Source organism: Macaca mulatta, chromosome 11, assembly GCF_049350105.2.
Source record: "Macaca mulatta isolate MMU2019108-1 chromosome 11, T2T-MMU8v2.0, whole genome shotgun sequence".
NCBI lineage: Eukaryota > Metazoa > Chordata > Mammalia > Primates > Cercopithecidae > Macaca > Macaca mulatta.
Window position 1 is genome coordinate 96,174,086 of NC_133416.1, and position 16,301 is coordinate 96,190,386.

The 16,301-nt window shown below is 36.1% G+C and overlaps 1 pseudogene; it reads left to right on the forward strand.

Moving 5' to 3' along the window:
* LOC713450 (frataxin, mitochondrial pseudogene) overlaps nucleotides 1–4,035 on the forward strand; it is a 28,725-nt pseudogene extending 24,690 nt beyond the window's left edge.
* Nucleotides 4,036–16,301: the final 12,266 nt, after the last annotated feature.

The window sequence follows — 16,301 nt, forward strand, 5'->3', positions numbered from 1 at the left end:
ATTTATAAATAAATCTTATAAACCAATAATAAAAAGACAAAAAAAATCCTATTTAAAAAAATAGGCAAAAACTGTTTTACAGTAACAAAGACATGGAATTAACGTATATGCCCATCAATGGTAGAATGGATAAAGAAAATGTGGTACACATATGTCATGAAATACTATGCAGCCATAAAAAGAACAGAATCATGTTCTTTGCAACAACATAGATGGAAGTGGAGGCCATTATCCCAAGCGAATTCATGCAGGAACAGAAAGCCAAATACCACACACGTCACTTACAAATGGGAGGGAGCTAAACAATGAAAACACATAAATATGAGGAGAGGAACAACAGACACTGGGGCCTACTTGAGGGTGAAGGGTGGGAGGAAAGAGGATCAGAAAAAAATATCTATCAGGTACTATGCTTATTACCATTGTGATGAAATTATCTGTATGCCAAACCCCCCATGATACACAGTTTACCTATATAACAAACCTCACATGTACCCCTGGACCTAAAAGTGTTTTTTTAATTCTTAAAACTTAAAAAATTATAAAAATAAATAAGATTTAAAAATAAAAAAATTAAAACAGGCAAAATATTTGAACATTCATATCATGAAAGAAATATATAAATAGCACATAAGCACATGAAACATGTTCCATATCACTAATCATTATGGAAATGTAAAGTAAAACCACAATAAGAGCAGTACAAACTCATGGGACAGGATAATTAAAAAAAAAAAAATGTTGATGCCAAGTGTTGGGGAAGATAGACAGCTCTCTCTCATGTATTTCTGTAGGGAATGCAAATGATACAGCCACTTACACTTGCCATATGATCCAGCAATCTTGCTTATAGGTACTTATCCATGAGAAGTGAAAATATGTTCACAAGAAAACTTGCATGCAAATCTTCACAACAACTTGATTCATATTATTCCAAAACTTGACAAATATCCCTAAAATGTTAATGGATAAGCAAATTGTGTTACAGCCATACAAATATAATACTACTCAGTCACAAAAAGCAATAAATTACAGATATATGCAACAAAATAGATGAATCTCAGAAATATTATGCTAAATGAAAGAAGCTGAACACAAAAGACTATTGTGTCATACCGTTTGATTCCATTTCTATAAAATGCTTGAAAAGACAAAAGACAGAAAACAGATTAATCGTGGCAGGAAATGCTGTAGAGGCAAAGGGGGTTGGATGGAGTAGGCAGGAGACCAGCTTCGGAGTTGATGGGAATGCTCTGTATTTTTATTGGACTAGTGATTACATAGGTGTATATATTTGTCAAAATTTTTCAAATTATACACTTAAAATTTTGACTTTTATTCCATGTAGATTATACTTCAGTAAAGCTGACTTCTTTTGTTGCTTGTTTTGAGACAAGGTCTTTCTCTGTCACCGAGGCTAGAGTGCAGTAGTGTGATCGCTGCTCGCTGCAGCCTCTGCCTCCCAGGCTCAAATGATTCTCCCACCTGAGCCTCCCAAGTAGCTGGGAGGGACTACAGGTGCATACCCATTTTGTGTGTGTGTGTGTGTGTGTGTGTGTGTGTGTGTGTGTATGGAGACAAGGTCTCATACTATATTACCAGACTGGTCTCGAACTCCTGGGCTCAAGTGATCTTCCTGCCTCAGCCTCCCAAAGTGCTGGAATTACAGGCATGAGCTACTGTGCCAGGCAATAAAGCTAATTTTAAGAATAAATGTACTGCCTAAAAAATCCCTGAGATTGTCTGAGATTGTCTCATATGAAATGTAAGGCTGAAGATATTTAGAAGAATGTGAAGAAGCCTCTAAAAAATTTGCAGAAATCGTAAAGAGAAGACCATAAAAATGTGAGACAAAAGGAAATCACACAGAATTGAGAAGTTACAAATGGGAAACAAATGAGTGGAGACTTTCGACGAACTCTTTAGAATGTAGGTTAACTTAAAATAATGAGAAAGGCAGAGCAAAACTGAATGATAGAAACAGGGATAACCAGGAAAAGAGAGAGAGTGAATGTGAGCAACCCACGTCATCACTAGACAACAGGTTTGTAAAGCTGGTTCTAAAGCCATTTTCTTTCATGTTAATTATGTATAGATCCCAGAGGTAAGGTATAGATTCCTCCATGTAGACAGTTCTTGTGCTTTCCTGAAACAACAGAACAAGCTTCAGAGGGCTCCCTCTTCATCAGCTAGCAGCAGAAGAGGGCAAATCAACAATGCCTAATTGTTTTACAGCTGAATGAGGTTTTGTGAGTGTTTCAGCATTAAAGGCAAGAAACAGTCACTAAAGAGGAAACTTCAAATTCTACCTGCCGATGTTGAAGGGTTGGAGGAAAGGAATGCTTTGCTGAAGAGAAAAGATGTTCAAAAATGGAAATGAGCAATTTCAAAATCAGATATGGTAAAAGAAAGGGGAAAAAGGAAGGAAACATGAAAGGGTTTAGAGAGGAAAACAGGAAAAATATTTTGGAAAGAATTTTCAAAGGAAGTCTATATTTCCAAAATAAAAATAATTGGTCTTGAGGATGAGCTCATTAAAATAAGATCCTTAACTAGTTTCTGAAAATAGAAACTTCAAGACAAAGCAGAGACATCATGAGGCGTGTCTCACCCACGAGGCAGATGGTGAACAGGAACTCTCGGAGCAGAGGTGAGAGACAAGCAAGATAGGGGTTGGAGGTGGCCAGCACTGCAGGGATGGAAGAGGGAGGCAGGTAGGAAAAACAACATACAATTTCCTAAAGACCACAGTAAAAGACTTTTAGAACTAATTGTCACAAATCTAGGAGGCCAGGTGAGGTGAGAGAGAAGGGTTAGAAGACAGCCAGACAGCTATAGTTATGAAGAAATAGTCTGGAAGTTCACATTCTTTCCTAGGGCACATGAACATCTTACGATCTGTTCCATCCAATGTTCACACTCACATCTTGCCAATTGCTTCCCACCCCTGTGCATTCTTTGTTCAGTGACACCAAAACTCACATGTGTTTGTCCCATTGTATTTGCTATTTTGCACTTTGCCGTGAATATTCAAGGCATTTCCCCCTCAATTCTCCTTTTTGGAAAAATTTCCCAGATGTTATCTCATTACTCCAAACTCATTACTCCAAACAAGTATTTTGAGTTGCTATAGCTCTTCCAGTAAATATCATAAAATAATAAGCAATGATGCCTCCATTGAGCATTTATGACGTTCTGAAACTGTAGTTGTTGCTTTACTGGTGTTATTTCTAATCTTCATTTTAAAAAAATTAAGATAGGTGCAGTGGTCTTCATTTCACAGATAAGCAATCTAGGGCACAGGGAGTTTTGTAGATTGCCTGAGGTAACACACCTAGTAACTGTTGAGAACTGAGCCCAGATCTGTCCATCTCTAGAGAGCACATTCTTTTCCATTTCACTGGGCTATTTTTCTCACCTTTGTATTAGACTTAAACATTGTAAATATTGTTTTGCACATCTATATCTTTTACTAGACGGTGAGCTCTTTCAAGTTGAGACATGATGATTCATCTATATCTTTCCAATGCCAAATATAGTGCATACTCCATGTTTAGTAAATGTTTCATAATACATGAATGAAGAATGAATGAATAAATAAATAACTGAGAAGTCTCCATAGTGACCATGAAAACAAAGCAGTGAATGTCAGTTATATAATTAAGACATGTAATGGTAGCAAACTCTCAAAATCTAATTCAGTGTTTAACTCATTTTAAAAACAGATTTAAAAATAAAACACGCAAATGTGTAATATGTATAAAAATTCAAGACAATGTAAGCCACTTTCATATCAACATATGCTGCCGGTCTGACTTGTTTAAACTCAGACCTCAACAGAAAATGTCTCCTGCCACATCTGTGCCTACATCTGAACTTCACTGTAATGCGTCCTTGGTTCTGAAGATGATTCCTTTGCATATTTACTTGATATTTCTGCTCCTATGAAACCTCCAATTGTTTACACAGCTAAAAATGACAGTGACAGTGAAGTGGATGACTGGGGCAATTAATCAGAAATTTAGAGAAATATAGTGACATGTTTTATCCAAGAAAATAAATGTAATTCTCTACTTAATGTGAATGAGGACTAAGCTTTTTTTTTTTTTTTTTTTTTTTTTTAATGAACAGCAAACAGCAGCATATGGTAAGCTGTATTTTTGTTTGCAATATTCACCTTCTCTTTCTCTGTGAGATCAAATATATCAGCCCAATGCTGTCTTCCATGTAGTTTTCATATATTTCTCTGCCCTTTTGACTTTGGGCTTGGCCGTGAGACTTTCCTTGTCAATGGCCTGTGAGAAAACATGCTGTTCACCACAACTGAGCATAAGTTTTGGAGACGTCATGTGTTTCTACCAGCTCTGTTGCTCTTCCCTTCTTGCTATGACAATGGCATGTTCCACAAAGGAACTGAAACAAGAAGACATGCGGTGCCGAGCCAAGCAGAGCCAAACAAAGTCACAGCAGCTGCAGCCAACCCATAAATCCCGACATATCACTAGTTCAAAACAATCAAAGTCTGTTTTTGTGAACCACTGAGCTATGGGGGCTATTTGTCACTGCAGCGAAGGTAACTAATAGATAGGAATTTACTGGAAATAAAAGCAGTATTATGTTGCTTCCAAAAGTAGGAAAACTAGCCTACTCCCCAATGTTGTATGAAATTTTACTCGGGTCCCAAACGAGCACTCTCTGTACCCAGAGTTTCAAAGAAATTACTTCATCTCATCTCTCTATCAGGACTTTATGCCACTTCAAGGAGACACTGGCTTTAATTCCTCCCTTGTTCTCAAATGGCAGTGTTCAAAAATCAAAACCAAAACAAACAAACAAAAACCTCTGCCTTTTACCACTTGCCAAAAAATACCAGTGCATATGAATTTATGCAAGTAGAAACCAGAAGTGGTCACTAGGCCGCTAGTCTTGCAAACTGCCACTCTGAAACTCATCCAAATACAAGCTAGCTAGGGCACCCTGTTCTATCTTCTTTTTATAGATGAGGAAACTGAATCCCCTAGTGATTACCATGGTAAGTTTCTAAGGCCACTGCTGTGAGATAAACTGTGTTCCTTCAAATTCATGTGTTGAAACCCTACCCCCAGTATGTAAGAAGATGACTATATTTGAAGATAGTGCCTTTAAAAAGGTGACTTCATGAAAACGAGACAGTTAAGGTGAGCCCTAATTCAATCTAACGGTTGTCTTTATAAGAAGAAATTTGAACACACGAGACACCAGAGAAAGACCATGTGAGAACACAGCAAGAAGGTGGCCGTCCCCAAGCAAAGGAGAGAGGCCTCCAAAGCAACCAAGCCTGCTGACACTTTGATCTTGAACTTCTAACCTTCAGAACTGTGAGAAAATACATTCTGCTGTTTATGTCACTCGATGCATAGTATTTTGTTATGGTAGTCTCAACAAACTAATACAGTCAATCAATTTTTAAGTAGATAAATTTTAAATTTAATCTACAAAACACCAAAGTTTCATTATCTCCACAAACAGTAATTGCCTGCCTCTTCTTAACTAAATGGCTTATTACTTGTGTTTATTTATGTAGAGATAGGAGCCTACTGAAAAGCATAGCTAAAGCAGCATTTATTGAGCACTTACTGTGTGTTACAGTGTGAAGAGTTTTGAATGCAAACAGGCTGGAGCAGACTATGAGAAATGGGTAAGCTGCTAAGAAAAGGAAGTCAACTGCCTTTCCAAGTCGTACTCACAATTCCAGACTCAGTTTCTCAGTTCTACTTCCATTCAGAAATATTCACTGACTCTAACAGGGATACTCCTTCTAAGGTTTCCTATGGAGTCCTGTGTTTCTTTCTATCATGATTCTTATTGAATTTTTTAATTGCTTGTACCTGTTTCCATACCGGACACTTATTTTTTAGGTATCAAAAACTGTATTTTCACTTCTTTATTCTCACCACCTTGCGGAGTACCTGGTACTTTATAAGCATTAAATATTTTTTGTTGTTGTTCTTAAATTGTTGCATTGTAGCTCTTTGTTACCATTTGTTACTAAAGAAAACTGGCAATAAAAGATGATTTCACTGACTTGAAATTAGTTTTTTAATTAAATGCATCATCCCAAAATGAGTAAAAGCTTCCTCTTTCATTCAAAGGAGTGGGTCCTATTACTTTTGAGCAATATTGGGGAAATATTTCACAGAACTACAAAATGTTATGAGTCAGACAGAGAAATGTAGTCGTATTTTCACCATATGTTTGCCACATGCAGAGACTTTTGTTATAACATTTTAACTTTCATTTAAAATCTATCATCACCACTGTAAGTTAGGAAGCAAGAAGTGGTAATGATAGAATTTTAATTTTTATTCATGGGCTAACATAGCTTAATACATAGACAATCATGCTTGGATAAATACTTCATGAATGAATGATTAAAGATAAATATCAAATATTTCCTTGCTTCTATTTTGGTACCATAATCCTCTCTATTTCTTTATTTTTCTTCACAAAATATCTTCTTAAGTAAGTTGCCACTTTCACTGTCTCCACTCAACCACTGCCAATTTGGTTTTACCCCACCCCAAGTAGACTTCCAGTCTCACCCCTGCACTGATATCTCTCCCATGGAGGACATCAGTGACTCCCTGTTGTCAAATCCAATAAACATTTTTTCTGCCCTCATTTCTCTTAACTTTTCAATGGCTTTTGATGCAATTAACTACTCCACTTTTCTTGAAATATCTTTTATCATAGTCATATCTCTTCTGGTTGCCAGTAATTGGAACATGACCCAAACCAACTTATGTAAACACAAAAGGAATTTATTGGCTCTTTTATCCAGGAAGTTCAAGGAATGGTGCTAGTTTAAGGCATCATTGGCTCTAGAGGTTCAAACAAATATTATCAGAAACCTATTTATTTTTCTCTACATCTCAGCTTACATTTCTGCTGTTATCTCGGTTTTTAGGCAGGTAAACCTCACGTGGTAACAAAGATGGCTATTGACAGTTCTAGACTTTTATCAATCATCCTTCTCCTTCCTGGTCTTAGTAAACACACACACACACACACACACACACACACACACACACAGCCCACATGCCTCTTGCCTGTGAGTATCAGCAGAAGTAATGAGAAGGCTTTAATTGAGCAAGTCTCACACCATGCCCAACCGAAAGCAGAGACTTGAGGGTCCTGTGTATTGGGAGAGAATCAGCTCCACTTAAACTGTATGGATTAAGATGTAAGAAAATACATTTATCTTACACAAAAAGAAAACACACACACACACACCATAGCTTCTGTAACACTCCTCTCTCTTGCTTTTCTTTTGTCCTTGTCTGCTCTTTCTCAGCCTCCTTTGCTGTCTTCAACTCTAAGTGTTGGAGTAACTGAGCTTTGTGTTGGGTCTTCTTTTGTTTTCTGCTCACTCTCTCTTTCTCACTGTTGTCTAAAATGCTTCTCAATCCACAGTTTACAGCTACTTGTGAAGTTGCTGACTTCCCACGTTTATGGCTACAGAAGCAACTTCTCCCCTGAGTGCCTTCTAACTGCTTATTTGAAATAAGCAGTCAGATTTCCACATGAATATCTATATGCATTTCAAATTTATAAGTGTTCTTGTTTTCCCCCAAACCAATTATTTTCCTGAGTCTTTAATATCTCGTTAAATGGTGGCAGCATTCATCAGTTGCTTAATCCAAAAATGCAGAAAACAACCTTGTATTCTATTTTTCTTTCAATTCCCATATCTAATTCACCAGCAAATTACATGATTTATGACACCAAAATATATCTCAAATCCACCTTTTCATCCATTCACCAACACTGCCATCACCCTATCTAAGCCACCCTAATTTCTCACCCGGACAACAGTAATAGCTTATTAAGCTAAATTGTCTTGCTTTTACTCTTCCCCTTCACTAATCCAGTTTTGTACTGAGCAATTGAAGTGTTCTTTCTGACATCTCTTACTTCATCTTTTTGAAGTTTTCTTCACTATATTACAGCCATGCTGGTCTCTTTTCTGTTTCTCCAATAGGCCAAGCTTTTTTTTTTTTTCCCTCAAAATCTTTGCATTTGCTCTTTCCACGGCCAAGAATGCTCTTCTCCCAGTCTCTGTACTTTTCAGTTCTTAGCTTAAATAGACTGTCTTTAGAAGGGCCTTTCTTTACTATTTGTCTTAGTCATCTTGAACTGCCATAACAAAATACCATAAACTAGGTGGCTTATCAACAACAGGAATTTGTTTCTCACAGTTGTAGGGGTGGGAAAGTTTAATACCAAGATGCCACCACATTTGGTATCTATTCTGGTAAGTACCCACTTCTTGATTCACAGACAGCGGTCTTCTCGCTGTGTCTGCACATGGAAGAAAGAGTGAAGGAGCTCTCTGAGGTCTCTTTTATGAGGGCACTAATCCTATTTATGAAGGCTCTGCCCTTATGACCAAATCACCTCTCTAAGGCCTCACCTCCAAATACCATCATATTGGGGATTGGGTTTCAGTATATGAATTTGGGGAGCACATAAACATTCAGTCTACAGGACCACTCTATGTAAGTTTATTTTCTTTAACTTTCTTAATTCATCACCCACTGGACAGAACATAAGCTCCCTGAGCATAGAGACATTTAATTGTTTTGTGTATCACTAAATTGTCAAAACCTACAGCAGTGCTTAGGCATTAAAAATCTATATGACTGAGTGAAGATCCCCATTTATTCCCTTCTTGGCATTTGTTACAATTTGTCAGTTCCTTTCTCACTTGTTTACTTGTCCAGTGGTTATCATTTTTACTAAAATGTAATCCCTAAGAAGGCACGGAGATGTAACTCTATCTTCTAGGCTTGATTCAGTGCCTTGTACTTAGTGGACACTTAATGCAATCTTGAATGAATAATTGAATCAATACTTATTAGTGATTGCTCCCTGAACTTAAGCAGAGATCATTCCTAAAAATGTTTTCTTCATGACTCTGTTACTTCAAAAGAAGAAATCAAATCATACCACGCATGGGATGCCTATATCTTGGTCAACATTTGCCAATTTGAAATAGGTAATTAAATTGTTAATCATGACTAAATTTGAATATGGCTAGATGCAAATTCTGTAAAAGACTATACAAAGGCCTTCACAACCAGAGTTCTGCCTTCTTAGTCTCTAGACTATAGACACCCTCTTTCAGTATTCAGCATCTGTTTTTGCATCTTGCTTCCCTTCATATAGTGTTATTTCCTTCATTTCTCTACCTAGAGAATTTCTATTTACCTTATGCATAAATGTTCATTCTACAGAAGCCCTCCCCAAATTTTTGCTCTTCTCTGTTCTTTGTTTTCACCACATTTTACGTATTTTTTTATAACATTTATTACATTGGATTTATATATACATACATGTGTGCAAGTGTGTGCACGTGCATTTTTTACCCTTAACTTATGTATCTTTCTCCCTTCTTAGACTCTGAGATTCTCAAATTCTGGCCTTTGACTTACTCATTTTTTTTTTTTACTTCATATAATTACTGCATAATTATATGTGGCATACAGTTGGCTCCAACAAATGTAGTTGAATGTGAAATTAATGTTGCTGTCAAATTTTATACAAGATGAATCAGTGATATTTCTTATAGTAAAATTTGTTGTTGAAGAGCCAAAAATACCATCAACTTATATTTTTATTTCGTTTCTATTTTTTTCAAACACTTCTGCATGACATTATTGTATATCTCATTACATATATAATAAAAAATTATCCCCATATCAGACTGAGGCAAAGTCAGGTTAAATTATCAGTCTAAGGTCAACAACTAATAATTGGCATTAAAGATAAAAACTTGGGTCTCCTAACTCCTAGCCATATAATCTTCCAACTGTACCAGGTATTTGTTTTCAACTTGGATTCATGATAGAATCATTAACACTTACACTGATATTATAGTAATTCTAAAGAAGAAACCGGTTACCAAACAGGAAAAATAATGTTCAATTTCAATAATAATCAAAGACAAATTCATATAGTTTTTGCTTACAATAGTAGCATTAAAATTGCACTGTTGTGAAGAAAGTGTGATAGAATAGGTATTCTCTTTTTTTACTCATGGGAATAAAAATTGATTGAAAATATCCTTTGAAAAGTAATTTGGTTGCATTTATGAAGAAATATAAACCATTCAATACCTCATAAGCTCTCTTCTTGGAATACATTTCATGGTAATAATATGAGAACTAACTCTATGTACAATAACATTTATAATAAATAATAAATAATACAGCATTGTTCAAAATAATATTATAAGTTTTTAAAACTAAATTTCCAACAATGCAGCATGATTAAGTGATTTGAAATATAAGTAACAACATATAAAAAATTGATTTTGGTAAGAAGGAAATCCTTATGTTATTTTTAATGAGCTATAAAGTAATATGTTTCAATAATCTCATACTTTATAAAATATATATTCATAGAATGAATCAAAAATATATTAAAATGTCAATGACATTTTTCTTTTGTGGGTAGAATAGAGAATTTTTTAGGTATTTATTTATACAGTAGAGAAAATTAAGTAAAAATTATATAGTATTTAATCTTTTTCAATACAAAATAAGCTATAAAAAAACCACAGCAGCATAGGTTCTAACAGAAGCTTTAAAGATTAAAAAAATAATAATTTTCCTTTTGTCTAAGACATTTGATTGCTCATTGACACTGTGGTCATTTCCATGGGAAAAAGATGGGTTAAATTATGAAGCTAGAAGGGAAAGTCAGGGGTATTACTGGGACACAAAGAGGCCTGAGGCCATGGAAAAACAGATAGAGATTTCTAAGCTGCAGTGTAAGGCAAACAGTCATCTCCCCAATGACCTTAGACAACATTCAGAACAAATTTTCCAACCAAGTTATTAACATATACTATTCTTTGCCTCTTTTCTTACACTTTACACCTTCTCCTATCTTTATTGGTGTTCATATTAAACCTTCTAAATTTTCTATATAGTTCATTTTTGTAATTTCCCAGTACCCCAAATGACTGGTGCTTATCACATAGCAAACTCTTGATAGTTTATTGAATTAAGGTTACCTAATACAATTCAATTATTAGGTAAATTTGATTCAATACTTGTCTAGTACTTACCTATGACTCTAGTAAGGTTTCAGAGGAGGGGAGACTGATGATGAAAGCAGATTTTTCGGAAGGCATATGTGGTGATGTTGCATAACATGATTCAAGTTCAGAAAAGCTGGATTTAAGTCATGGCTATCATCACTTAGGTATGAAGGGCAGCATGGACACTGACCAGTCAAAAGTGGGGCTCTCTGAGGGCTAAAGCATGAGTTCTGGGGGACGGGGGTCTGCAAGAAGGCAAAATGTAACCCCTTAAGCTGCTGGATCATGTGAGGTTGTTGCGGAGGTCTCAGGATAAACAACAGGGTAGTAGGTACTTAAGGGCTCAGGGCAGGGGCTAATGAAGGTGCTTGAACATTTCAAAGTCAGTGCAGCTGTATGAATGTACACCATCTGATACCTGCAATGAACAGAAAGCATGGTTGTAAAGAGCACTTGAAGAAAATGAATTAGGAGAAGGTAGCAATGGTTTAGAGAATGATAATGTAAAAAATAAGAGTATTAAAGAAGCCTCTTGCATGTGTTGCAGCAAATATTGTTCCTCTTAACAAGAAGATAACAGAGCCAGTTTTGATGGTTAAAAAAAAAAACAGGAATGGTTTCAGATAAGCTTAAGTTTGAGATGATAGTAGGATATCTAAGTGGGACTAGTCAAAGGAAAACTGGAGATATATGACTTCAGGGAGGGACTAATATACATACTAAATAGAGAGTAACTTCCAACCAGAGATGGCAAGCCATAGAGAGAAATCCACTAGAATTTGAAAAAAAAGAAGAGGAGAGATCTTCATAGAAAGTGTCACAGAATGCTTGAATGAGGACCATTGGATGAGTTGTATTGTTTCTATTTTTCTGAAGTTTCCATATTTTCTTCAAATGAATGATAGTTATGACCAAACTGATAGTTTCCACCCTACTATGCCTTTTATATATGGGGAAAATACTTTTGAAATTTGATTTTATTTTTACTAAATAAATTATCCAGAGCAGTATACCTCAAAGTGTAAGCTGAACAACAGGGCTAGCTGTTTAAAATTATTTTGTTGTTTCAGTCTTTATGAATTAGGATCTCAGTGGTCAATGCCCACGAATCTGCATTTTCTACAACATTGCTAGGGAATTCATATGCACACTGGTTTGTGAACCAATGACCCAGAGCACAGCAGCAGGGCCCTAAGAACATGTCCTTATCTCTTTTTACATTGATACTAATCAGTGTGCATTGCTTTCATCTGCAGCTTAGGGCTTTTCTCTGCTTCATTGAGCACAGAGCTTTCCTGAGCTCCTAAATTCTTTGTAATATTTCTACTGTGGTCTTGCTTGAAAGAGATTACTCAGTAAACCATTTGGGTTAATGTGTTCCAGGTAGACTTAGATAAATCAACGGGACCATTAAAATCTTTCACCTTCTTTAAGGACAGAGTTTTGAGTTTTCTTCTTGACATCATTTTTTCTTAAGCCTTCACTTGGTACAAACTGACTTCTTTATTGTTTTATTTTCTCTATCAATAATAGTCATAGGAGGTGCAAAAGCAAGCCTTGTGTACAGAACCATGTATCATTGCAAACAGTAAGATGACCTTGCAGTGGGATGACGTCTGCCTGCTTTTGAAGAAAAAAGGAATAATCAGTGTTCAATGACTTTAAAGACACATACACATTGCACATAGCCTTTGTTTCCATGGGATCAAAATTAACAAGATAAGAACTTTTTTTAAGAGTTATGATAGATCATTAAAACGTACGTAATTCCTGCTTGGAAAAAAAGAGATTTAAATTCAGATTTGTTAAGCAGGTCGTTAAAATGTATAAAATTATCCTCACTGAGAGAAGAAGGCTTTAGGGATGTGGTTATCACACTGATTTTTTTAAAACTAGGTTTCCCTTTTATCTCCACTCAAATGGAGATATTCTCTTGAAGATTAAAATACTTTTTTGAAATAATATATTTAAAACTAAAGGGCAGTATTAAAATCACATATCGAGCTATGCTAACAAATAATGTGAAAGGTTATTTTCTCACATCGATGCCCTCTAGCAAGATCAGAGACAAGGTTATATATTTCCAAATGAAATCAGTTAGCTTCAGTATCCAGCAGTGTGGTACTAATGAGGCTGAGGTCAGGGTTCAGTTCCAAAACAAGTTGGTTACTGTGATAAGAGTGATGGTCTCCCCAACCTGGCTGTTCAAAGCATGAGAGTCACCTAGAGAGTTCTATTTTCTAAAAAAATTTTTTGTTTGTATTCTGAATTTTGGGGCCTTAGTCCAGACATACCAAATCAAAATTTCTGAGAGTGAGGGAAGAAAACTATACTTTTAAAGAAATCCCCAGGTAATTCTCATACTAGTCAGGATTTTGGAATCAATAATCTCAGAGCCAGCCCAAGCAAGAGGCAACGCAGTGTGACTGCTTGCTGGCCTTTACAATTCAAAACTGCAAATTCTAAAACTGCATCAATTGAGAACCCTCAAATTCTCCAGGGAGTTTGTCCTTTGCCCCCATGGATTCGGTTCCTTTGCAGAGGTCACGAATTCAAGATGATTTTAAGCTTTAATAATAAGGCTTTCTTAAAAATAGCCCTTCTACATGCCTCCTTTCATGAGCACTTCACTGAGATTTTAAATGCTGATAGAACTCACCTTTCCCCACAAACACAGACACGTAGGAGAAACCCTAGCTTGCCCTTGGAAATGAATATTGATTGCAGATTCAAGCTTCTGAAATATTCCACGCTGATTGTAGTGATCATTCCCTCTGAACATATCCAGATAGGATTCTGGAGGAATGAGAGAGAAAGGGTATCTTCTCTGGAGAACACAGATGGTTTTTTATGGCTAAATTATTTCAAAATACAAAAATCCAATCTCTAGTCAAGGCCAAAAGAAACCAGGTTGGTCCTGAGGGCAATCATGTGAGACTAAACTGAATGATAAATCTATGTCTCTGTTGAGGATTCGAGTTAGAATAGAGGGGAAGGGCTCTTACGCAGTGTGTACAGGATACGAAAACAGCAGGTGGGCAAAATGAAAAACTGGTCAATGGAGTAGAAAACAAAATACCAGCAAATGACATGTATTTTTTGTAGTCTAACTAGCTGTGCAGGCATAGAATATATACAATCTGTATGTATTTGCTATATTTTCAAATCAAATAGATAAAAGAAAATAGTTCTCGGAGTTATATACAAATGTACTGAAATGGAAAAAGCCAACTTGTCTTAAAAAGCACAAAATAATCTTTTTTTTCGGTTTGAAGGCATCGTTTTAAAATTTGGGTTTAGGAAAGCTCAAATTTGAAAGTTTTAAAAGTCTTTTCCTCCACTTTTGAAGTTTGACATTAATGTCCTTTCTGTCACCAGCAGAACTTTCAGACTCAACTCAATTGCCTCAGCAAACGCTTTATTAAATGCAAATATTATATCCATTTTCATTGTCATCTAGCATGCTAAGCCCAAAGCCAATGAGGTCTGCCTTTGCAAATTTTGACAACAGTAATTGACATTTATCCACCATCCCATCTGCTACATATTTGGATTTTTTTTTTTTTTTTTAAAGATAGACTTTCTTTCAATATGCTTAAAAGACAGAATGGGCCTGGGAGAAAAAGCTGACACAAATATATCACACATTTTGAAAGTTGCCAGGTACCTTTGCTTCTTGAGGGTCAATACTTTTAAAACAACATCCTTCTCTAGAGAATCTTAACATTAAAGGAGTTCCCACTCTGTTATTAGAGCAAAATAATGGTATAAAACAGTCTCTTTCTTGAATTTAGTAGGGTGCTTGACCTGTCAGGCTGCAAAGAGAGAAGCTTGGTTACTGCCATTTTGTGATGGTCGGCCAAATGGTTTTACAAAGGAGAGGAAACTGTGGGTAGATGAAAGTTCTGCCTATAAAGTAGGTGTTACTGCAGTGCATTGTGGTTATGTTAAGTATGCCCAAAGGATAAGGAATTCAGGTGTGAAGTTGTGTGGCAGAAGTTGAAAATTAATTAAGCTCTGTGTTTGGGGTTTTTTTTCCTTTAGTGTGCCGTAGTAACATGCCTTTGGCTCCAGGGAACTTTATGACTAAGTTGGAACAAAGCACTCATGCCTCATGTTAAATGTAGCAGAGGAGAGATCATTAAATGTTTCTGGCAATAAGTACCTGGGATACGCCTCTTTTTTCAGAGCTTTGGTTTCAGGTGTCTGAGAGAGTTGAAAACGTTTAATTGAACCTAATTTGTTGCTGTAGTTTAATCATATGCCTAAGCATTGTGATAATGCCTGTAACCCGTGTGAAGAATTTGTAAGGGGCTTCATTTGTGACACCCCCAGAGGAAGGAATTTTTTTTTTTATGTTTGTGCAATAATCATACCTGACCTTTGATCCACTTTCTAATATAAAGGAAATTATGAAAACCTGCCAAATATGTACTAGATCCAGAACATCTTGGAAAGAAAATCCTTCCTACTTCTCCAGCGGTCTTTCCTTAATTAGATGCAGCCATTTTCCTCACTCCTACCCACCTATTGGTCCAGAAACTGAAAGAAATTTCTTCCCAGCTAGAAGCTAAAAGACAGATTGAGGGTGATCATTCCTTTGCATCTGGCCAATTTCAGTGTATTCTGCTGGTCACTATGTTATTTTCAATCACCTGAGATCTGATTATTTCTCCCCATCTTGGTGGCTTCCTGTTTTCTAGAACTCTAGTTTGATCACTAAATCTAAGCATTTTTACTGCCTGGCTTGAAGATATTCTTCTTGTTTTCACATGCTCTCTATTTTTTTTCCATAGCACTTAGCACTAAAATCACATTATTTACTTGTTTAGTGTCAATTATTTTTTGCCTGTTTTCTCTCACTAGAGACTCCACAAGAGAAGGAAGGGAATTTGTTAGTCTTATTGACTGTTAAATCTGCAACATCTATTGCAACATCTATTTCTGGGTCTACCACTGAGTATTTATGTGCTTATTTGGAAAGTGGTGGATGAGTGAATGGATAGATGGATAGATGAGAACCTGACATCTTCTAGGCTCTATTCTGGATTTGTTCATTTGCCTCCATTGGAGTTCATATCAACTCCAGTACAGTATTTCTTATGTAACCCAAAATACATGACATATTTTAGCCACTTGCCAAAGGCTTTCAGTACATAGTGGAGGCAAAAAGAAGTTAAAAGAATTTAGAATCTGCTAAGACAGCTCAAGGTGA